The sequence below is a fragment of the Perognathus longimembris genome, chromosome 9, assembly GCF_023159225.1.
Source record: "Perognathus longimembris pacificus isolate PPM17 chromosome 9, ASM2315922v1, whole genome shotgun sequence".
NCBI classification, from domain to species: Eukaryota; Metazoa; Chordata; class Mammalia; order Rodentia; family Heteromyidae; genus Perognathus; species Perognathus longimembris.
In genome coordinates, this window is record NC_063169.1 from 47,683,565 (window position 1) to 47,709,551 (window position 25,987).

Genomic DNA, 25,987 nt, shown 5'->3' on the forward strand with positions numbered 1-25,987 from the left:
TATTTATATTAAATAAAAAGGCCATTTTAGGTAAAGAAAATAAATGATAAATGAGTAATCAGGTCCCATGTAAGATCCAAAAACTTCAAGTGTGGAATCTTGAAAAAGGCATAAAAATTCACAGCCAAATAGAAACAATAGAAAATTGTTTACCAAACTTAATACAAAGTTACTATTCGCCTTCCCTCTTCTACTCATTCTCTTATTCAATTGTAAGAAGGAAACAAAACACTTAAATAAATTTACCCATAAAAAATCCTGGTAAAATTTTTAAGATCTAAATCCCCTTGATAATAGCATATATTTTAATGTGCAATTGCAAGTGAATGAGGGGATATTTCAACAGAAAAACACAGAGATCCATTCTAGCTTCTTACTTTTGTGATTTTGGCCTTCTTACTTTTTTTATTGTGTCAAATATAAATAAGTGAATAAGTGAAATGTGAGATGAGAGACCCACAGCGGCAATTTACATGAAAAGCTTGGGCAGCTTCACTGCTTCACTTAACAGAAAACCCACAGATCTTCATAAACTGATTCTGTTTGGAGGGAGAAAAACATTACACAGCCATATTCACCCTGCTCAAAGAATGCAAGTATGTGTCAGTATACATTATTAACTTTATTTGTAAAATGCATGAGAAATTCTAATGAAAAGAAGGGCTGAACAAAAAGGGTTGTCATATTGTTTTCATTTCCTGATGTAAAAGGAAAACATTGTGCATTTAAAATCTACTCAAGGATTAGGATCTGGGCTAACAGCAGGGTCAACTCAGTGACCAACATAGGAGAGAAAACCATGAAGGAAGTGACTGTGTAAGTCTTCTTACAGCTGGGTTCAGTGGTGCATATTTCTAACACCAGCTAGCTACTTAGGAAGATTAAGCAGCAGGATCTGGAGTTCAAGGACAGCTCAGGCAAAACAAATTACAAAGGGAGAGGTTGGGGGGAGCTGTCTTAAACGACTAAAACACTTGCATGTTCAAGGTCACCAGTTCAATCTCCAGTACTTGAAAAACAAAATGGCTGTAATCCCAGCGAAAGGGAGGCTGAGATCTGAGGATCCTGCCAGCCTGGGCAGGAAAGTGCATCACACTCTCCAGGAAACTACTCAGAAAAAGCCAGAAGTGGGGCTGTGGCTCAAATGGTACACCTATAGCCTTGAGCAAAAGAAACTGAGGGGTTGGGAATATGGCCTAGTGGCAAGAGTGCTTGCCTCCTAGAAGACCTGGGTTCAATTACTCAGCAACACATATATAGAAAAAGGCCAGAAGTGGCGTTGTGGCTCAAGTGGTAGAGTGCTAGCCTTGAGCAAAAAGAAGCCAGGGACAGTGCTCAGGACTGGCAAAAAGAAGAAGGAGGAGAAGGAGGAGGGGGAGGAGGAGGGAAGGGAGGGGGAGAAGGAAGGGGAGGGGGAGGGGGAGGGGGAGAGGGGAGGGCGTGGAGGAGGGGGAGGAGAAGAAGAGAAGCTGCTGAGGTGCCTAGGACCAAAGTTCAAGCCCCAAGGCCAAGAAGATATAAATAAAAATAGAAACATCCTCCTCCAAAATCAAAACACAGAGTTACACACAGACAAGGAATGGGCACTGTTTAATTCTGTCCAGAAAACAAGGCATAAACCATGACATCTCCACATATCATAATATACAGGCAATTCAGAGACTGACTGAAGAATTCTAAGCACTGTTTCTATCTTGGACAGTTTTGAAAGAAATTCTTATACTAAGAAAACAAGGTACTAAGGCTATATAGATGGACATACATATGCCTTGGCTTGATGAGAGATATGAAAACATATAAAATATCCAGGTAACAGAGCAAGAAGAGTTAGGTGATCAAAGACACTAGATTACTGCAGAGTTAGTAGATACCAGGAAGGGAAAAGTATGGGATGTACCAAACAAGGTCCAATATAAAACTGATTTTAGGCTGGGGATATGGCCTAGTGGCAAGAGTGCTTGCCTCCTATACATGAAGCCCTGGGTTCCATTTCCCGGCACCACATATACAGAGAAGTGGCACTGTGTCTCAAGTGGTAGAGTGTTAACCTTGAGCTAAAAGAAAAAAGAAGCCAGGGACAATGCTCAGGCCCTGAGTCCAAGGCCTAGGACTGGCAAAAACAAAATAAAACAAAACAAAACTGATTTTACTCTTGGAAAGTTTTATTTCTACTGTAAGAAGCAAATAAACAATTATGATATTTATTAGAGTGAGAAAATAGAAGATAAGGAGAAAGTAAAAGTCAAGGGCCAGTAGACTTAGCAACAGTAACAGTTTTCTTAAAGAAGAAAAAGGCAGAAGATAGAGAATAAATATAATCCCATAGCTTCCGGGACTTAAGTAACATTTTTATAATACATTAATGTGCACACTAGGTTTAAGTTTTCAGACACATAAATGAGATGCAATCAGTCCACATCAAAGTTTTGTTTGGTTTGCATAGGACATTTATGAACGAAGCCAATATATTTCAAAGGAAAATGTAACATTACATATTGGGACTTATTTTTCCCCTTAAACAACTGAGAACAACACACAATGATTAGCCTACAGTTGAGCACCGCAAACAGCTGGTATTGTAGCACACAATATTTATACTTTAGGTGGAAAAAAATCATAACATGTCAGCAGGAAAGCTGTTGTTCTGTTCTTCTTAAGAGGGGAGAATAAAAGATATGTCTTTTTTTAACCCCTAATTCAATGTTATGCTCTTTTAATATTAACCTGGGAGAAGTTATTATGGGAAAAGTATTGGAAGTAATTATTTTAATTCAACTGCCTCAGTTCTATGTGCTTCTACAAAGAGGTACACCTATCGTTTTGACTCATACCAAGAGGTAAGTCACTACAAGTCTTTTTTTGCAAAAGAAGGCATTGACTGAGTTGAAATGTGATCAATTCAATCTTGCAATTAGGGAATGTCTATAGACCTGAAGTATAAGCTCTAGAAAAGTGAGGAGGTTGGTGATGAAACCTCAGCAAAATAATGTCAGAAGAAGTGGAAATTTGCTGGAGATATAGAAGAAAAATATCAGGAGATCCACACAGCAACAGTCCTATTCATATAGGCAATAAGGTTGGTGTAATTTATAAGACAGAAAATGAACTGTGAATGAACACAGGGTAGTCAAGCTCTGACATATATGATAAAGGAGAAAACATTGGTGTAATTCCTTTAAAATCTTGTGGAATATGTAATACTAAGTGAAGTGGCCCAGACCCAAAGAAACATAAACCCTATGGTGTCCCTCAGAGGGAATAGCTGGTACAGGAATAGGGTAGTCATGGTAGAAGAACAAAATACCCCAATAGCTACACCCATATGACCACATAAGAAGATGCCAAGTGAAATGAACTCCATGTTAAGGAAACAAGAGGTGTACCACTGTTGTAATTATTCTCAATATTCCATGTGAACTCACACTACTTTTTTCTCTTTTACCTTGTCTGTTTGTTTGACTGAGTGGTTTGTCTAGTTTTGTTTCTCTTGTAGTCCCTTCCTATGGCTGTACCCTCGTTACCACTGTATTACATCTGAGTAACCTGGATATTGTCTGATACGGGTAATAGAACTGGGGAAGGGAGAGGGAATACCAAAACTGTGAGACAAAGAACAAAAAGACAAAACATTCAAAAAAACAACACTTAGAAACCATTTGGTGTAAACCAACTGCATAATTCTTGGGGGGAAAGGGAAAGGGGGAGGGGGAGAGGGAAAGAGAGAGGGGGGATGAGGGAGGAGGTAACAAGCAGAACAAGAAATGTACTCACTGCCTTTCATATGAACCTGTAACCCCTTGGAATCACACTTTGACAATAAAGAAAAAAAAAGAACAGAAAAACTTATACTTCAAAAATAAAGTATCTCAAAGGACCAATCATCAGCTTCTCACATAATTTTCACATGCCAAATTGACTAAATAAAAGTTCCTGGTAGTTCATTTTCTCACCTGACTCTTACTTTAAAAAAATATAAAAAGTAGGAGTTTAAAATTTGCTTTCTTTAAATTAGCATTTACCAACCTAAACTCCCCCAAACCCTAAGGGCAAAGACTTTCAAACACTTTGTTCACAGAAAAATCTATGTCAAAATTAAATCATGCGGGGCTGGGGATATAGCCTAGTGGCAAGAGTGCCTGCCTCGGATACACGAGGCCCTAGGTTCGATTCCCCAGCACCACATATACAGAAAACGGCCAGAAGCGGCGCTGTGGCTCAAGTGGCAGAGTGCTAGCCTTGAGCGGGAAGAAGCCAGGGACAGTGCTCAGGCCCTGAGTCCAAGGCCCAGGACTGGCAAAAAAAAAAAAAAAAAAAAAAAAAAAAAAAAAAAAATTAAATCATGCAATGAAATTTACACAAAAAAAAAACAATAAAAACTAAAGCACCTCCAAGGCCCCAAGTAATACAGCCCAGTCTACAAAGATCATTGAATTGTCCAGAGGCTAGAGACAGTGACACTGACAGGGTCCAGATAGGATGTGGTAAAAAGGAATGGATCATGACCTCAATTTTATGATAAGTATGTCCCTGTAAGAAAATCATAAAATCATCACTAAACTCAGAACACCAAACAAGCAAAAGCCTTCAAACAATTTTGAATATAAATCACTTCTGTAAAATACTTAGTTGATCAATTATATGTCTGACAATTTCTCCATTCTGGGGTTCTCTCTCCCCTCTCCTTCTCTCTCTCCTCTCCTGTCTCCCTTCTTCCCTCTCCCCTCTCCCCTCCACTCCCAACCTCTGTTTTTAACTGGAGATAAAAGCTAATATCCGGGGCTGGGGATATAGCCTAGTGGCAAGAGTGCCTGCCTCGGATACACGAGGCCCTAGGTTCGATTCCCCAGCACCACATATGCAGAAAACGGCCAGAAGCGGCGCTGTGGCTCAAGTGGCAGAGTGCTAGCCTTGAGCCGGGAAGAAGCCAGGGACAGTGCTCAGGCCCTGAGTCCAAGGCCCAGGACTGGCCAAAAAAAAAAAAAAAAAAGCTAATATCCTTTCCAGCACTGGCTTCGAACTGCGATCCTCAGATCTCAGCCTCCTGATTAGTTAGGATTCCTGAGGTGAGCCAACATTGCAGGGCATGTAGAACACTGCCTCCTCCAATGTGCACAGATTCTCTGTTTGGTTTCCTTCCTATGTAATCCAGAAACATTGAGCTTCTTGTATTTCCTCTATAACTCCATGTTCTTTCCGATCAGCACATCTTTGCACATTCGGTGCCTTCCATCCCCACCTGTCACCTTTACTTATCTAAGTTCTGCTTATACAGAACTCAACCGAAGAGACAAATGTTCAACAGCTACAGGCTTCCACCTCACCCTGTATTTCCCCCAACAAAGTTCATTATCACAAGTTCCAATGATTTCAAGCACTGCTTACTTGCTCAGTACTGGAGAATATACAAATGTCAATCCCAGCTAGAAGATAGTGCAAATGAATCTTTATAATGAATGATAAACAAATGATTGTTTAGTGTCTTGAAATTTTTCATCATAACACTAAAAACTATTTTTAATTTTTATAAACATATATAAATGAAACAAATATTGAAATATAGCTTAGCCATCTTGTGATGAAATTTGTCATTCAATCCTCTCTTTCACTTACCTATGTATATAAAATGTCATGTAGACTTCCAATTGGATATATGGAAGCAACAGAAACATCCCGTGTGCCTCTCACACAGAAAGTGAAAAGAATGAGTTAGCACAAAGGGAAACGAGTGTCAGCAGACCAAACCAAGAAAGTAAGTTGGAGGAGCTTGAGGTCTTAAGGCCTGAGTTCAAACCCTGGTACTGACACTGCTTCGATTCTAAGAAAGGAATTGTGTTCCAAACATAAAGGCTTATGCTTTTGGTGTCCAAATATCATATATTTGGAGTGATTATGTATTTTATGCCATATAAATATATATATATAGTAAGATCTTTCTCTCTTTATGTGTGTGTATACATACATACATTCCTTATGGAAAAGCAGAAATGCATTTAAAATACTGAGAGAAAATTAAAATCATTCATACTTCTTATATCATAAAATACTATGTATATACTATATATGCATATATATGCATATGCCTGTCCCACTTATAAAAACTATAAAAATACTCCCCTTTGACAGCAATTCCTATAAACTGTATCTTTCCATAAGATATTCCTCCCACACCCACACCCCATCCTATAGCTTGAATTCGGGATCTGTGTGCTGTCCCTGAGTTTTGGTTCTTTACCTCGAGCCACAGCGCTACTTCCAGCTTTTTGTGGTTGGAGATAAGAGTCTGATGGACATTGCAGCCCCAGCTGGCTTTTAAAAGCCATCCTCAGTCTTAGCCTCCTGAGTGGATAGGATTACAGGTGTGAGCCACCAGGGCCAGGCTTAAAATATTCCTGTATTTAATTTTCTATTACAATCTAAAAAAAAAAACCCACACAAATTATCTAAGACTGGCTAACATCGTTAGAAAGTATAAGGCAAGGTGCTAAGTACTTCATAAGCATCACTATGTCCAGTGTGTATGACAGTAGTGGACAGCATTATTATTCCTGTTTCACATGGACTGGAAAAGTGGTATAAGGTCTCACAGGATCCCACAAGTCTCATATGAGGAACTCAGATGCATGCTGGTCACTTTTTACCTGGATCTTATTTCAACACTTGCTTCCAGCCCTCAATGGGCACTAATTAAGGACAAATTATAGTTTGTTTTTAATAAATAAATATAGTTATTACTAGTAAATATTTTACAAAAAAATCAAGAAACTAATCACAGCCTACTAAATATTTAATGAATTTGGTTAAGAACTAACATTATTTCTACTGAAATGAAAAGCTGGTAATTTGCCTTGGTAATAGCACACTCTAAAGGATATAGTTATTTCACTTCATTATTTTACACCACTTAACCATTTTCTTCAGCATTATTTACAACCTGAATACCTTTGTGTAAAGGTAAAAGTGTCTCTTTACCTTTTTCTATAGCACAGATGGATTTTGTAATTATACCATGTCCAAAAGTTGAAGATACAAGCTGGATCTGCTTAGAAAACCACTATCCTATTACCAAGAAATTATTTTCTGTCCTTGTTGTCTAAAATATATAAAATTTAAAGTAGTGATATTGAAATACTCAAGACTCAAAATACTTAAGATCTGATACTGTCACAGTCTTTCTTTACCTCTTCTTTTTTCTAGTACAGAGAAAGAAGGATTTTACTGTCATTTAGTAATGCAGCTTTTGTGGAGAGCATATTCTCTTTCCTGAGCAATAATAATGTACACACTGTTGTATTCAAAACACACACAATCCTGTATACACATACACATACAATAACTTTTTACCTCCTTTTCTTGGTATACAGCTCCTAAAATTCTGGGTAATCTCCTTAGTGATTAGTGACATTTGCATACTAAGAAGATGATTGGTGGTTGGCATCCCTCATGTTTATAGTAGGGACTAGGTACATGTAAACCAGGGGAGGATTAGAAAATTGAGACTTGCAGCCTAGCTATCTCCATCGCAAATTCTTAGGAATTCAGTGCTGGAGGTTAAATTAATAGCCAATGATTTAATCAACTGTGTGTATGTATATTATTTACATGTATACTCTCTTGTGTATAGGTAAAAATAGATAGGCATATGTACATATGTGTATATGTACACCTTATTTACATAGCATATACAGATATATCCATATATATGTATAAATGCATAACATACACGCATGTACATATTACCTGTGAATATTAGATATGTTCCATATGTATAGATGCATATTATCTATCTGTATTATATACATTCCATAAAAAAACAAAAGTCCTGGGCTTGGGAAGCTGACAGATTACAGAACTCATGGGTTCTTCTCTATTGCTCAATTCCTAGTAATACTATCTCTAATAAGCTGTTAAAATGTTTTCTTAAGTTTTGTAAAACACTCAAGCAATGCAGCATAGATTTAATAGCATCATAGCTAGCTAGGAAGAGATAGTGAGAGTACTTGAATGACTGCTGTTACGTCAGAGGAATACAACATATTTCTTGTGACTGGCATTTAGGAGAGGGAAAGTTTTGTGGGAATGAGCCCTCAAGGAGTCTGAGGCTCTCTAGATGGACAGTATTAGAAAGGAAACCATATTAGGGGACAACCAGCTGATGGATGATGCATAACCAGGGCATCCTGGAATGATTGGGTTTCATTTAGGATGTGGAGATCATTATAATGTGGAAATAGAAGAATTTGTTCTTTATGTATCTACACATACATGAACACACATGTACCAGTGAAGATTGGAGTAAAATTTTAAGATCTGATATTTCTACAAAACACATTATTTTCCTGCTAGAAATTCATAACTGAATGTATTGGAGCCTACTCATGATAGCTCATGTTTAGAATATCAGCTACATCAGAGGCATAAACAGTAAGATGAAAGACCAGATCAATGAAGGTAAAATGAGAACATCTTGAAAAATGAACTGACAAAAAGACCTGAAGGGTATGACAGAAACAGCAGAGCATCTGCCTAGTAAGCATTAAGTTCTGAGTTCAAGTTCCAGAACCAGTGAGAAATACAAATTTAAAGAATTATCAAAACTTAAAGAATAATCTTACTATTGGTAAGAGTAATCAGAGGTTTTATTTCATTAAAAGGTATAGCAGAAATAGAAGGTGACTAGGCATAGACAGTAATTCCAACAGGTAGAGAAGCAGCTTGGATATTTCTCAGGCTTCAGATCAGTAGAGGAAGAAATTCTAGACAAAACTGAATATGCGGAGAGTCTGAAAGCACAGTGAAAGATGAGGGAAGACCCTGCAGATCCTTCCCTCCTAACAAAGCAGCAGAGATACTTTTTATTGTTTACATATTTATTTTTTGTTATCTCTTCAATTACCTAATGAAACAACAAAAGCTAGCTACAATGCTGCTATTAAATCTAGGCCATTAGCCTGTTCATTCAGGTAGGGATCAGAGTTCACATTTTAATAATCTCCTATGATATCACAATATTAAGCAGTAGAGAAGAAGCAAAAGGAGAGCTCATGGACCTCTGATTATTAACTGCCTCTTGTAAATTGTCAAACACCATCTAGGATGTGGTCATTTCCCTGAGAGGGCAGCAAAGGCAGCAGTAAGGGGGAAAATCACAGGAGACCTGTATTTCAGGGCTCTGGTGAGAAATCCAGGCTTCCTGACATCTAGCTCCAACAGCAGGGTTAAGAACTTATCATGTCCAGCCACTGTCACAGCACATACTGTTCCCAGCCTCTGTCTATTTATATTTATACACTAGCTCGTTCTCAGTAGCCAGAAGAGATCAACACTACCCAAATAATTATAAACATTCATACATTGTAGGGACACTGTCTTTTTTCCCCAAAATGAAAGCTATTTTAGTGCCTTACTAACAATTCTTGCTAATTATTTATCATGCTAGTAATTAGCTAGCATTTGTACATATTATCTATCCAGCTTGTACATATAATCTATCCAGCTTGACTGTAAACATTACTTTTGTGAGTGCTTTTTTTGCAGAAAGTTAACACACAGCTTCAGCTTTGTGAGTAGAAGAAATGTTCCTTTCTGTTAAATTTATATTTACATAATTTTCATAAAACTGATATGCCCTTTGCAAAGTTAGAATTAGCCTAAGTAGTAGCTGAATAAAATTCTAGGAAACTGGGATGAAGCAGGGATGGATTCCATTTGATTCAGAATAATTTCTCCAGGCACCATCAGTGGTTGGGAAACAGTTTTCATTCCTACACACCTTGATAGGCAAAGCTGTCCAGTCTTCTCCATCCACCATCACTCATGGCGTTGGTAGCTCAAGAAGAGTCCAACAGCTGCTGCTCAGTGCAAACCCAAAATGTGCAGATAGTAGGGAAGACTGCTCCAAACACAGGACATTTTTAATAGACCATGTCATGCATCCCAATGTTTAAGCCACTTCAGGAAGGAAAATAAGAAAAATATAAAGGGAGAGCCCCAACACAGCTCTTGGGTATTTTTCAAATATTGGGACGTTTCATTGATCAAAACTTGTCACTGGACTGAAAAATAATTAAAAAATAGAGTACAGTTTTTCATAAGCAGACTACTGGGTAGCAAGATGTTTTTCAGGGTCTGTTGTCTCACGGCAAATAATTGTTCTGATAAATCATGCAAACAGAATTCTTACTCAGCTGAATGATAAAAATATCTAGCATATTATCTCAGCACATGAATAGGCAAAAAATAATAATAATGATATAAAATGAGGAGGAGGTTTCGATTTTTGAGTATCTGCAGTCAGCAGTTGGAAAGTAGTGATGTATTTCAATTAGGAAGGAGTTTCTGAAACTCTCAGAGACTATTCAGACTTGAAGACAAAAGGAGAAGAGTGTGTAGACTGATAAATAGAAATACAGAGATAAAGATAAGTTTTAGTTACAAGAGACAAGCATGGTTTTTACTAAGTGTGCTACTTAGGAAAGATGTACATGCAATGAAAAGCAGATTTGTTTGCCCTTTCTTACACAAAGGTGCATGGAATTTTCTGCACTACCGGATTTGAAATGTGCCAGTGTATACCACTGAAAGGCAACTGTACAAATCAGCAGCTAGTTATCTAATCAAGAGGGTCAATTTCCAGGTTCCACATCCAGATACTCTAATTCTTGAGCCAGTCTCTTTCAGAATGAACAGTGTAATAAGTTCTTTTGTATGGGGTCACACTCTAAAAGACTACCATGATTTCCTCATTCTCTATACCCTCCCTAGTCCTGGTAGCCTTAAAAAAAAAATTGAGGGAAAATAAGATAGTTTTGTGAAAGATGATTTATATTACATGAGAAAAAAATCTACCTTGGTCAACTTCTGAGAGTTTTGCCAAGCAATAAACAGTTAAGTTTAGAAATACTTTTCTATTTTCCTGCTTGGCAGCACCTCACATTTGTTTGTGTCATGCTTACTTTTAGTGCTCATTGCTATCATATTATATTCTATTTTATAGGCATATTTTTTTATTTAAGAGCCATGCTTTTTTACTACATGCCAAAATTCTTGTTTCAAATTTGTAGCAGCATCTATAGTATCCAACTTACCAACGCTTTCAACTTAAAAGGCAGTGTATTATATGAATATAATCTATGTCATTCTCTGTATAGTGATATGTGTCAATTTCCCTAAAGAATAAATTTTGTAACGTTTGATAGCACTCCAAAGAAGAAAATTATTTTTCTTTCCTTCTTGTAATTCAAAAAAATTGTCTAACACATCTGTGAGTTGATGTTTGCCTTCTAATTCAACTAGCAAGTGAAAAACTAGAAAACTAACCTTAGGCTACATATCAATATTTTAGTAGGTGCATGTGGCATAATTCTTGTTTATTTTATTTTGTTCTTTTGTGAAGGTGATGTACAGAGGGATAACAGTTACCTACGTCAGGTATTGAGTACATTTATTTTTGAACAGTGTCACCTCTTCTCTCCTCATTTTCTCCCAGTATTTTCCTCCCAACCTCCCTCCCCAACAAGTTGTATAGTTTATTTCCAACATAATGTCTAGTGAGTATCACTGATGAATTCTTTCATCAGTCCCATTTTTGTGCTTCCCCTTCCCCTCCACAAATTACAAATGAGGGAAACCATGATTCTTATGCTTTGGTCTAGAATTAAAGGAAAGTTAATCTCTTTCATAGATAGTCTTTACTTCTATAATTTATTTCATTGCTTCATGAGTGAACACACGATAGGAAAACTTACTTACTGTTTAAAAATAACCAATTTCTATTTTTTGTGTGTTTGTTTCTTGGGGCTAGATTCTACTGAGACATTTTTTTAAACAAACACTTAAAACAACCATGATCTTTTCACAAGGACAGAGCATTCTAAAGCATTTCACAAAATTATGCCGTCCTAACCTACATCTAAGAAGAAAACAAGAAAGCATAAAGAAAGGTGAACTCATCTTATTTTTTCCAGGGCTTCTCTCAGCAACCAGAACAAAATTACTAAGAATTATGAACCAGATGTTTCTAAGGTCAAACTACTAAACTTTGACACATTATTTAATTAATCCTCATTGAATCTTTGTATTTCAGAAAAGGAAACAAATCATAAAACCCTGGATCTGTAACTAGCTCAGACAGAATTTCAATACCACCGCTTTGAAATTTTATCAATCAGTGTCAACGAAGTAATCACAAAATATTGAGATGTGATGATAGCCAGCATTGTATAATGTCAAGGTGAATTACCAACAGGCATTTGAAACATATATATTGAATACCAACCTGTGATGTGTGGTGAATCTGAAACTGGCATTCACATCTAGACTGTGTTCTGTGTTTTCAACTTCCCTTGGTAGAAACTGCTCCACTCATTCTGAGAAGTATTTCTATGACAAGATTGCATGTGACTGACTGCCTTCATGGTCATTTGGGTGTAAGAAAACTTTTGTAACTTTTAAAGTAAGCACTAACAAATCAAGAGTTAGGACACTACACAGGAAAGGATGAGGACGATTTTCCCCCACTATACAACCTAAGTTGTTCCCAGTCTGCTTCCAGCAGAGGACCACTGATATGAAAAGTCCTTAGGTTTCTCATCTGCAAAACTTGTCTGCTTTGACTGGTTAGTTATGAAATAACATCCTTTTAGTGGCCACCAGGAACTATTCAGTTTTACTAGCTTATGGTGTTACATGCACAAGAGCCTTTCTGTGTGTGCACATGCATGTGTACACATGCACGCAGGTTTGGAGGCTTGAATTCAAGACCTGTGCACTCTCCCTGAGCTTTTGTGCTCAAGACTGGTGTACTGCCACTTGAGCAAAGGCTACACTTGCAGCTCTGTGGTGGTTAATTAGAAATCAGACTCTAGGACTACCCTGCCTGGGCTAGCTTCAAATTACAATCCTCATATCTCAGCCTCCTGAGTAATTAGGATAACAGATGTGTGCCACCAACACCCAGCCACAAGAGCCATTTTTTTAAATCCTGAAAACCAGATACATTTAAAAAAAATCTTCCTGTTATTGCTTCTTTGTACTTGAAGCTTCAGAGTAGGGTAAAAATCACTATTAACTCCTTGAAATTAATACAGCCAAGTACTGAGTAAATCTGTGAGGAGTGGCTCTTCAGGCATTTAAAATGCTTCATAATTAGCATGGTTTACAGGGTTTTGAGAAACAGCTTCAAGGATTCACTGCACATGAGCTTTCCTCAAAAACCACACAAAGGAAGTTGCTATCTCAAGCACAAGAACAAACAAACAACAATAACAACAATAGTAATATAGGTCAGGTTGGTTGTAATTATTAGAGCTGTCTAACCTGAAAGGTAGGAAGCCCAATTCCATTTGTTCTTTACAAATCCTAAGTTATGTCTTCTATTATGCCATTCTGTTATGTCTCCTATTTGTTTTCTGCTTTTTTTTTTTGCTTTTTTTTTAACTTTTAAAAACATAATTATTTATTGTCAAAGTGATGTACAGAGGGGTTACAGTTTCATATGTAAGGCACTGGGTACATTTCTTGTACAATTTGTTACCTCCTCTGTTATTTCTCCCCTCTCTCTCCCCTTTTCCCTCTGCCCCCATGAGATTGTTTTCTGCTTTGGACAGCAAAATATCTATACATAAATTTGCCTTAGTTACAGAATTTTAGTTTTCTTTTATTGATTTTTTTATACATGAGAATACGTCACTAGAAATGCAATAACTGGGGCTGGGGATATGGCCTAGTGGCAAGAGTGCCTGCCTCCTATACATGAGGCCCTGGGTTCAATTCCCCAGCACCACATATACAGAAAATGGCCAGAAGTGGCGCTGTGGCTCAAGTGGCAGAGTGCTAGCCTTGAGCAAAAAAGAAGCCAGGAACAGTGCTCAGGCCCTGAGTCCAAGCCCCAGGACTGGCCAAAAAAAAAAAAAAAAAAGAAATGCAATAACTGAATTGTTAACACAATGCCAAAGTTTCAGTCTTATAGTCTACATCTTGGTTAATTTTCCAATCAAACGCATTATTAAGGGGCATTATTAAACAAGTTTTTAAATCAAGTCTAGAGCAGTGATTCACTTATCCTCTACCACCACCATTAAATAAATTCCTCTTTCGCATAATCAGCTATATCTGACTACCTTAAATCAATAGATAATAACTAATATTGAACTTTCTCATTCCACATATATGAACATAGGCTGTGTGCATTTTAAATTAAATGTAGTATTGAATTATTTCATCTTCTCTTCTACCAACTATTTTTGTTATTTGAGATATACATAAAACTAGAAATTATTTAAGATTATAAATTGTCATCTGGTGTATCTAATCTTTATAAGCAGTAATGGTAAAATAAAAAAAACTCCTCTTTTCCTAGTTATGAAATCATTTGGCTAAGCTGTGTGTCTTTTTTGCTGATGGTAAATTTGAGAACAATTTTATATAAGAATACTGTATACATCTATAATAGATGATAAAGAATATCTAATAAATATTGTGATTCAAGCCTAACAATTTCTTCAAAGTGTCCCTTAAAATCTAGCGCAATGCTCTGGAAAGCAGTGTGGAGGTTCCTCAAAAGGCTCCCCTATGACCCAGCAACCCCACTTTTGGGCATCTACCCAAAGGATTACAAGCAAGACCACACTAAAGCTACCAGCACAACTATGCTTATCTCAGAACAATTTACCATTGCTAAATACGGAACCAACCCAGATGCCCCTCAGTAGATGAATGGATCAAGAAAATGTGGTACATAAACACAATGAAACTCTATGCTTCTATTACAAAGACTGACTTGGCCCCATTAGTGAAGAAATGAAGACTTGGAAAGAAATTATACTAAGTGAAATGAGCCAGACCCAAAGATACATAAACTCTTTGGTTTCACTCATTGGAAATAGTCTTGGATAATCCTACCAGAAGATCATAATAGCTCAATAACTATGTATATATGACCACATAAGATGATGCTAAGCAAAATTAACTACAAGATTTGGAAATGAGCGGTTTTTCTTTGTGGTTGTTATTTTCAACATCCCATATGAAATTATGCCTTTTTCTTCTGTCTTTCTTCCCCGTGGTTTTATCCCTGATACACTGTAACTGACTTTGGTACACTAGGCATTGTATGTATGTTTATCAGACCTAGGGAAGAAGAACAACAAAATGGAGAGACAAAAGGTAAAAGATGAACCAATCTAACAGTAATACTCATAAGACAGTATGCTGAAAAAAATATAGAACTCAGGGAAGGTTGGGGAGGGAAATTAAGGGGGAGAGAGGTGGGAGAAAAATGAAAGAAGTAACAAATTTGATAAGAAATGTACTCACTACCTTATGTATGAAAATGTAATCCCTCTGAACATTACTTTGACAATAAATAAATATTCTTAAATCTAAAACAACATGCCAAAAGATACTACATATATGTCTACCAAAAGCAGACACACACTTGAATAAAAACTTGCCAACATTTTAGGCCAAAGACAAGCTTTTATCAAGTAAATAATCCATGTGCTCAATTTTCTCTTTCCTAACAATCTTATCTAAATCTCCACAGCCACCAACAATAAAAGACACTCACTCAGCTTAAAAGTCACTTCTGGGTTTAAAGTGTATAAGTGTCTAAATGACATTTGCAATTTGGAATCCTTTGCATAAAGGTAGATGTAAAAGGAATTGAGGATATATTTCACTAAAAAACAATGCATTGGCAAAATAAAAATAACTTTCAGAAGATCAAAATTCAGACTCTAAAAGGCCTTCCAAAATCTTTAGTAACTGATCTGAAGTAGAACTGGCATTTCTTCTACCCAAGGACTGAATGGACTCATACTGGATAAGAATCTGGGTGTCACATGTTCGAAAGCCACAGTGTCCTTGCTTCAGTGGCTAATAGCTATGGAGGCTGGATTTGAGTGTGTACTGTGTCAGCTGTGTCCAACTGTGCCTATGTACTTTCAGAAGAGGGACAAGCATCTCTCCCGAGGATTGAGTGTTTTCCAACCAAATGACCTTATTAAAGATTTCAGCTACCAAAAAAAAAAAGTAACAACCAAAAAAAGGACAATTTGATAAGATTCATTTAAAAACCTAACAAGGTTTAATACTCAAATGTTAAGCTATTTTTAACTCTGTCAGAAGAAAGTCATCCCGGTGATATTTTCCCTCAAGTCTCAAGCCACAATGTTTTACACTGGCTCTAAGTTGAGATCAGTTACAGGAAAGGCAATATCTCTCTGAGTAGTGGAGAGAAAAGGTTTTCTGTAGTTTTCACTTGACAGATGTGCCCCTACCATTGGAAGCAAACCACCTAAGTTGGCATCACACAGAGAAGCCCAAGGTAAGCACAGAAGTGAAATGGACCCTGGATGCTTTTGGAATTAATAAGTCACTGTGACTAGCTCTTTAGGTTCTAAACTGTTGGTATTAAGGTAATATTTTTCGTAAAAGCTTGGATCACCTCATGCAATAATGCTCTAAACTATCCAAGAAATTCCACTAATAAAAGTGATGAAATTAAAGCTCTTAAACTGTCAGGAAAAGACAAGCACAAATTGTTTCACACCTCTTGTGATCCAGTAAGATTTTTTTTTAATAATTTACATAGCTCTAGATTTTAGCTATTAAACAAAAATGATCACTTCTGCCATGGTATCTGCACCAAGTACTAAGCTAAGGGCCTTAACTAGTTTAAAGGTGCACAAAATCCTTACAAAGTAGAAATCCAAAGTCCAATTCACGGCTGAGTAAATAAATGTCTGAAGAAGGTCAAGATAAAAAGTACAGAAGACAGACGAAAAATAAAGCAGTCTTGATTCAGAGACTTTGTGGCCATAATGCGGTTCCAACACTCCAGAAATAATTATAGACAAGGAGACTCAGAGGCATTTCCTAATGCGCGTTTGACATACGTCAATGAGAATGACTACGAAATCTCTGAATTTTGTCATTTCCTTCTTACTTCTCAAAGTCTTATCTCATGTAGGTGCAGAGAAAGTTTCTAGCTTGGGTAAACAGTTAGCTGGGTTTAACCCTCACCCTCATGAGGTACCTTCCTCAAAGGTACAAACTCCATAAAGAATGTTTTATTATCTAGTTCACCACTGGCACATATCAGACCCTCAGTGAATATCTGCTGGAATGTGCTTAAATTAAGCACAGTCCCACTGTATTCTTTGTAGTTGATTTCCAACACTGCCAATAGGTAATGCGGAATTATCTGCTTCCTCCCTACCCCTTCTATTTAGTTCTGAACAGTTTGATGGCATTTACATAGAGAATTACCAATGACACAAAAATTCTGGATATTATATAAAACCATCCCATTGAAATACCCACATAATTCTATAGTAATTGTCTTCAAATCCAACTCTTGATAAATTCAGTGATTATCTCGATGCCTTGGAGTGCTTTTCAAAGCACCAATACCCTAGCCCTATTCCTAGAGAGTTAAAGATAAGTAGTCTCAGGTGGGACCTGCACAATTGTTGTTTGTTTGTTTTTTAAAGGCTTCCAGAATTGTCTAAACCAGCCAATTTGGATCACCACTGTCCTTAACAGTTAATAGTTGGCAGAAAACCCATATTAAAATATAGCTTTAAATATGATAATAATGAACACCTCTCCAAGATGTTTAATATGTAAACCAAACTCCCTAAACCATGTAATCTCAGATGCCTGCCTTACACATCGATCTCTAAGTACATTAATAGCAATCTTAAGATAGAACCTATGAACTGCTCTAAAAAATAAATGCTCACTCTTTACCTGAAAATTTCAGAAAGCTTTTGAGAAATGAACTATTCTCATCATAATAGGTTACACTGTAATAGATTACAGTTAGTTTTAGAAAGCAATGTAAGAAACAACACAGGACAAATGATGGAGATGTGACATATATATATGTGTATATATATACACACACACACACACACTGCCAATGCCCACATCTACTCAAACACAATGTGAAATGCATTCATGCCATCCCCTTCCTACAGTGCTGAGTATATTTGATGTCACTTGCTTTATGAATCAACAGATGTCCGTAACTAATTTTCCTGGATTTTAGACTTAAAGAAAGAAGGTTCTTGGGGGCAGACAAGGATAATAGGAAGTAAAGAAAATAGAACATAAATTCAAGGTGAAAGAGCAGAGGTTTCTACTCTATTTAAACAAACAAAACAAAATCAATAATATAAGAATAGTCCACTTTTAATGATGGGAGAGGTCCTCTAACAATGAAATATTCTGCTTTTTAAAAAGGAAAAAGAAAAACAATCAAAATCCAGGCAAATCTGTGGCAGGGCCAATGAGCAAGATCTTTCCTTTCCTGGTTGCTTACTTTGACTAGCTAAAGCTTCCTTTGAGTAATCCTAATTTCTCCCCAGTGAAGCCTTGTCATTCTTTTCAACTTACTTCCAAGTTATTTTTAACACCAAATAAGTGCTGTTGACCCAAGGTTGCCATTAACCAGAATAAAGAATATGAGACTCACAAGCAGTTCTCCTTTAACTCTTTCAGGTCACAAAACTAGAGTGAGGGACGGGTTCCTCCTGCTTCCAATTTTAAGGAGCTTAGTGCTCTTCACCTTCAAATATTCCTACTTCTTTGGAACTAGGTTTTCATATCGTCAAAGCAAGGAAGTTGGGCTAGACTTCTACAGTAATGTCTACTTTGAAAGTACTTTAAAATTATAGACTATAATAATGGTGTTTTAAAATGCAGGTGCCAGAAAATCTTTCCATTATGCAGAGACTACATAAGAATACAACACTTCTTTCCAAAAGAAAAATCACCAAAGAGCTAAGCTGCACAGTCGACTTAATTCACTTTCTTTTAAAGAGCCTTGGCATTGCATGCAATTTAAACTTTACCACTTCACAAGCCAAGCTGACTGCCTGTAAGACACAGTAGGTACTGCTCCAAAAGAAAAAAAAAAAAGTTATCCTGAAAGTATATTTACACATGGATTCCCCCCATCATTGTCCAACCAGTCTTTTATGAAAGTTTTAATGAATCATTTCCTGCTTCTAAATTCCTAAAAATAAAATAAAATAAAAAGATGTAGTTTGCAGAAGTGCAGTAATTTCAGAGTAGGCTTTTTCCCAAAGTACAGTTTTTACTTTCTAAGAGCTCTAAAGAGAAAATTAAAATGTTCCATATGGAAATAAGGTTCAAAGACTGGCAATATCAGTAAAACCACTGGAAAATCATGCAACCCGAACATCACATAAGACATTCAAACCAGAGCTGGCTCTAGTTGTAAATCTAAGTTTAATTTTGTATTACACTGCATAAAATAAAATGATACAAGTCAGAAATGATTGTTAGTGCTTCACATAGAGAAGACTATTTAAAACAACACTGGTTAAACTAACAATAAGTTTATAAAAACTCTGAATTTTTATACTTATTGAGAAGCTGGATTTATCATAAAAATAGCACTTTCTTAGGGGGAAAATGTTTTAAAAAGTAACCTATCTTATAGACTTTCTCTAACATTAGAGTAGATAGCTATTGTGGCATGTACCATGATGATTTAAGTGCCGTTTCCTGGAAAATATTCTCTTATAAGGAAATCCGTTCCAGAAGAGAACATTTTATCCCAATGAGAAATGATGAGAAGAAAGTGGAAGAATGCAAGTTTCTTTCTTCTCAGGCTGTCAGCATCATACAGGAATCAATCATTCACATCTGAGATCATTCAAAACATCCCTGGCCTAAATAGATATGTACTGATGATTCCTCCATGTTGGACATGTACAGCAAAGACTTGAATGGAGTATGAAATGGAATATGGCTTCTCAGGGGGACTTTGAGTCTACTAGGAAGGACACATTAATTGATCCCTAGCACACACCACAGTCCCAGCCTAAGTATTTTTAAGTAAGCATTTAAAAACTAGCTCTTCAGTGATAATAGTGTGTGTTCATATTGTAGTACTTGCTATCCCACCCACAGAGCCTAATGTACTAAATAAACATCATCATTCACCAGGGTATCCCTGTTATTGAGGTAGCTGGAAAGTATTACTCATTCCTTACCCAAATGAGGGAGAGATTTTGGAAGGTTAAATTAGTTGCTCAGAGCTACAGAATTAATAGTAAAATAGGGAATAGAACTGCGAGTTCCCTAAGCGACTGCTCCAGATATTGGTTCATTTTCTAAATAAGTTATTTTTTTCTTCCCTTTATAAGCCTTTAGAGGCATCTCAAGTATTTTTGATAGCAATATTATTTGTGAGGCAGTGCATTTTATTATCAAGACATTTAATCATATTTATATTTTTCTATTTTAAACGAGTATTATTTTCTGCTGAAAGTTTTCTATTCCATAAAACTCATTTTAAACTCTAAATTATCACAGCATTCCAATCTTTTCTTTTAAAAAAAAGAAGTCCCACTACTAAGTCATCATGCTATAAAATTAATTTTAGGCTTTGACTATTACCATTTTTAAAAATCACCTCACCTCATTATAAAGCATTTTATCGTACTACTTTAAAAGATAAAATGTTAGCCTCCATGATTTATTACAAAAGTTCATATTAAATTGAAGCCTGTTTGCTTTGGAAATTAATTTAAATAATTCGGTTCCAAGCAATAGCAAGGAGACAACTAACTACGGGTGGTGTTTTCCCTCATGCCCTTTGTTAGTTTCAGCAATAACTTTACTGTGCTTGTGGCTATTGTTTCAGTATAATTGAATTCTTCAAAGATTTCATTTGCCTCAGAACATTTCAAGTGAACAATATGAACAACTCAATTATAATCAGACAACTCAGTGAATTGAAACTGAACAAGTATAAATACTGGGATTTATCTATGAATTATACAGTACTGTGCTTTACTACACACTTGCTCTTCGACCACCCATAACAACCAAAACCTTAGAAAAACACTGACTTTATGTTTAGTTCTTTCCTCTTAAAATTAATAATCTGTTTTTTTTATCAGACACATCTATTTGACCACTATCTGCTATATGATCTTTTTAATCTTTAAATACAGTTTCCAGTGAAAAATAAGATGGAAACCTAAGGGCAAATAGAAGTTATCTATAGTTGTCCTTCCTACCTGATTTAAGTTACTAAAGCTAGGTAGCTATGAGAACATATAATTTTAGTGTATATCCTACATGCCCATTTTTGATGAGCTTATGACCATAAATCACTGGTTATGAATGACACTGGCATAATTTGGACCCACACCTGGCCTTTAGGGATGTATCTAACTTCTGAGGCATAGCAAAAAGACATTTCTGCATAGTCTGTGTTCAGAATATTTTCACCATTCTCCTTGCTGAAGTTTGGAAAAGATATGTGATATGGCAAAATGAAAAACAACAACAACAAAAAAAGAAGAGACCAATACTTAGGAACCTGAATATGTGTATTACAATACATGGATATATCACAGACTCTAAATGCTGTAAACTAATGAAGATAATTTCAAAACAAACATGGTAACAAAAACTGAAAAGATCTCAATGTAATCTTAGCTATTGTTTTTAAGTAAAACAAGGAATATATAGCACTTGCTCCAGCCAATCTTTTTATTTACCTAAAATTAAAAAAAATGGGCTTTATTCCTTGTAAAGGTGCATTAGTTTAGATGTCAGGTAGAGCACACACACACACCAATTAGATCATGGTGTATATTCAACATATCTACAACAAGAACAGGACCAACTTATTGCTATTTAAATTTTCTCTATTATTTTCACTTTCTGTCTCTTTAGGGTAGAGACATATACATAATGTACTCCTTGGAAGTATTGTGCTCTTCATTTAGGTTAATGATTAGGGTCTCATCTAGTCTTATGGTTTCCAATATATCTACAGTAGAGCTGTGCACTAAGCACTAAGTGTAAGCATTTTAAACTTACATCTCTAATTCAAATTTGCAATCATCCACACCTCCCCCATTAATCTCCACATAACTCATAACAGTTGTATTCTATCACATGTTACAGCTAACCTGTGCCATCTTTATTAATCCATGTCTCCAGTCTTAACCTCACATACCAAATCCAATTCATCATTAAATTGGATTTCCCTGGACACTGGGTAATCATTTCTGATGACACCAGATCTCAAGTTAAAATTTCCCCTCATTTGGATATCACAAGGACCTCTGACTGGTGTCCTTGCTTACACGCTTGCTTCCTCATGGTTATTTTTCAAATTGGGCCATCCTGCATGACGCTGTCAAGATCAGAGTAAAATTCTTTCAAAGGCCAGGCATGCACATCCTTCCAGGGCTTTCCATTTGGGAAGCCAAATGCCAGTACTGTTGTTGCCCTAGAAATTTGCATGGATGTGCCTGCGTATCTCTTAGGTCTTTCATTTTCCTTCATAACTTTGGAAACACTGCATATTTTACTTTTACTACACTTGGGTTTAAAAAAGAAAACTTTTCCCTCCAAGACACAAGCTTCTTGAAAACAAGGAAATGTATCTATTTGCCTCACAGGTTTATCCTTAGTAACTCAAATAGAATGTGGCACATCCAGAATTATATAAATAACTATTCAAAGGACAAATAGGTGGGTAAGAAATAGGTAAATATAACTGGCTAAATTCTCCTCATCATAACATTTGACTTGTTATTCAAAATTTTGAGAAACAATTAAAAGGAAAATAGTAATCTACTTTATTAAAACAGTATGAATCCAAAATATAGAAACAAACAAAATAAAACCAGAATCGATGTTTTCTAGACATGAAACCAACTCCAAACTGAAAAAAAAAGTCCTAATTAACATAGAAGGTCAAGTAAAATGAGAACTGCATGCAATTTTTATTCCATCTACAGATTTTTAATCAAGTTCAAGACTGTTATAAGCATATAAACTAGGTTCTATTTTTAAAATATTAACTTCTTTCTTTCTTAATATTGAAAAAAATCACTTCTTTATTCTACATAACTCCAATACAGTCCAGAACAATACTAAAGATGTTATCTGTGAATGAAATCTACAACTCAGACTTTTACAGAAACACAACAAATAACCACATACAGTTAAGGTATATTCCAATAAAGACAAACTATAAATTGTTTTCTTCAATATATATATTAAGATATTATTGTTTATCTGGTAGGCCTAATAGCTAGTAATGGGTTATAAAAAGATCCTTCAAATATGTTGAATACAAACAAACACTTGTTCAGATATAAATAACAATTAAAAATTTAAAACAAATGAAATCTGTTTGTAGTATAGGAAAGCTGGATCTTAAAAACAAGGGCAAATATCAGTCATATATAGCCTCAATATGCTCTAGTAGTTGCCTAAGGCTACTTATATGGTAACAGAATCCAATTTTACAGTGCAGTGAGTCTTTAAATAGTTATCATTCCTTGGTGTTTAGATTTTATTTAAAATTTTATTCTACCTTTATTACATTTCATATTGTGCTGTTAATAGTAAGTAAAATGATGAAGTTCATAAGGAAAAATATTAAAGTACAAGAGATCACGAAGTGATTTCGTAATGCAAATAGGACAACTACATAATAATATATAACTACATATTAATGTTCTCAAAGAGTTAAGGAAAAGCAAAACCTTTCTCAAAATTATGCCACACCTCAAATATTCTATATGAGTGAAGAATGTTTGAAAAGTCCAAGTTGACCTACAGTACTGTTTCATGCAAATCATTTTCAGATATCATTATGTATCACAGTACAAAGCACATGCATGCAGTGAACAATTATGTAGGAAAGGTAATTTTCTGAATTGGACATAAAATAATTCCTAATGAGCTGCTGAAAATACAATGGGGAAATGCAATTAATTCTGTACTTAAGTAAGTGAAAGGAATTCAAATCAATTTCTTACAGATTAATGACTTCACTAACCAACCATGTCACCTTGGACGGAAGGGAAAAGGCAAACAGTATTTATTAAGCAAAAACTACATGCTAGGTATTATTGGGATGCTACACAAATATGGTGTTTTCCTGGAATGGCACAACAAAAATTGACACAGAATCTCATCTCTTATTTACTGATAGTGAAATGGAAGGTCAGGAAGGCTAAAAGTCATAACCAAATTGCAGCCAGCAGAATGTGGATTGTAAACTCAAGTTACTCTAGTTCTTTCATCTGTTTACATACATCTACAGTGCTCTTGTTGTAGAATAAAAGTCTGGTCCAATTCTGGGCTGCTACCAAGATGGGTTCCTCAACACATTTATAATGCACATTTGCTAAGTCAAAACTAGGCAAATTGAGCAGCAAGAAATGTCTTTGATTTCAGCTATATTTAATCAGTGTCCACAAAATGGACAATTTGGATACCTACACAAACAGACACACAAATGCATGCACACACACACATGCATGCAAACACACACATGCATAGATCTGTATGCACACAATGAATATACTTGTTTTGCTTTACCACTCATTTTTCTCTAGTCAGTCCGCTGTAGTGACTCCTTGAGGCCTATAAGGGTCTATTTCCTTGTCAGATATATGAGGCCTTAAAACTTTCAAAACTCTTCGGAGCACTGTTACTGTTCCTCTGAAGTCATTGCTCGGCTTGCACACTAAGAAAGTAATATAAAAACTATTTTATCATTGTCTGCATGGGTACCAGTATTAGGAATGGAACCCAGAGCTTAGGCTCTATCCCTTAACATTTTTGGCTCAACGATATTTCTCCAGTAATTGAGTCACAGCTCCAGCTCTGGCTTTTTGGTGTTTAATTAGTGGTAAAAAGTCTCATAGACTTTCCTGCCAGAGCTGTCTTCAAACAACAATTCTCAGATCTCAGCCTCCTCTGTAGCTACAATGACAGGTAAGCGCTATCAGTGCTGGGTCTAAAAGCTATTCTTTTTTTTAAAAATGGATTTCAATAAATCCGTTTAAGACAAGAGAGAAACTTAGTGTTTAAGATAAGGAACGTTACATATAACAGCATCAACTTGTTATGTTCCCTAAGTTTAATTCTGAGTGGGAAAAAAAAATCCAAGAGAAGAAATCATCACTTTCACCCCTACATAAAATCTGTTGCTTAGTTTCACTTGCATACCATGTAAAAAAGGTGACAATCATACTCTTAGTAGCTACGTTAAACTATAAAACATACCATTACAAATATTATCTTACAATACTGCTACAAAGATCAAAACTTCCAAAGATTTCATATGCAGGAAATATGAGCAAAAATCAAATATTACACCATAATATATTGTTATATTATAACATATATTGTACCGTGTGAAATTCAAGTCCTTTTCCAAAATACTCTTCTTTATTTTAAGAGTCTCATGCTCTAAGAAGTGAACTAGCTGGGTGCTCGCTTTTATTTCTTCTAGATCAATATTTTCCTTCTAGATCTTCCATGCATGCAAATTTTTGAATTCCATACAAATGATATATGCTCTCAAGAAAAAAGAACAGAGTAAACCTCATTTTAAGATTCTGAGTTATTCAGTGACTATTTCAACATACACAACTGTTTTGTCTTTTGTGTTAAAACTGCACAGTGAAGTGGCATTTTCTCACCTTATTCTTAACATTAGTTCTTTAACTTTTTTCACAAGCAAAATGATTTCACAAAGCATTTCACTAGCATACTCTCTAACATTGCTTAGATATTATTCCTTGAAAGGGCAAATCAAAATTATTACTAGATTACTTTCACAAGTCTTGAGAGTCTACACACATTTTATTTTTCTGTAAAATGCCAAGTGAAATATTTCTTAGCCCTCCACAAAGTCAAACACTAGAAGAAGAAAATTAAACATCCAAATAGTTTCCACAGTTACTATTGAATTTATTTCTTAAACATTCTTAAAAAGGGCAATTTGTTATTATGAGTTAGGTTACATTCTTACCCTATTAGGTTCTGTTCATTATCAGCTACTAAGTGAAAAAGATCATTTCAAAGTATTTTTTTTTCCTTTTTGAGAGCCACGACTCTCTCTTTAAAGTGTAAAGATAAATAAGAATAAATAATTGTGATTTTCCATGGATATTCAAGACTTGTG

At 35.7% G+C, this 25,987-nt stretch overlaps 1 protein-coding gene and 1 long non-coding RNA gene across 8 annotated transcripts in view; one reads left to right on the forward strand and one right to left on the reverse strand.

Moving 5' to 3' along the window:
- Ptprk (protein tyrosine phosphatase receptor type K) overlaps positions 1 to 25,987 on the reverse strand; it is a 481,811-nt gene that overhangs the window by 331,874 nt on the left and 123,950 nt on the right. The window lies entirely within an intron of this gene.
- On the forward strand, positions 13,915 to 16,437 carry LOC125357276. The gene is made up of 2 exons (XR_007212106.1): positions 13,915 to 14,023; positions 16,104 to 16,437. It is a non-coding gene; the product is annotated as an uncharacterized LOC125357276 (long non-coding RNA).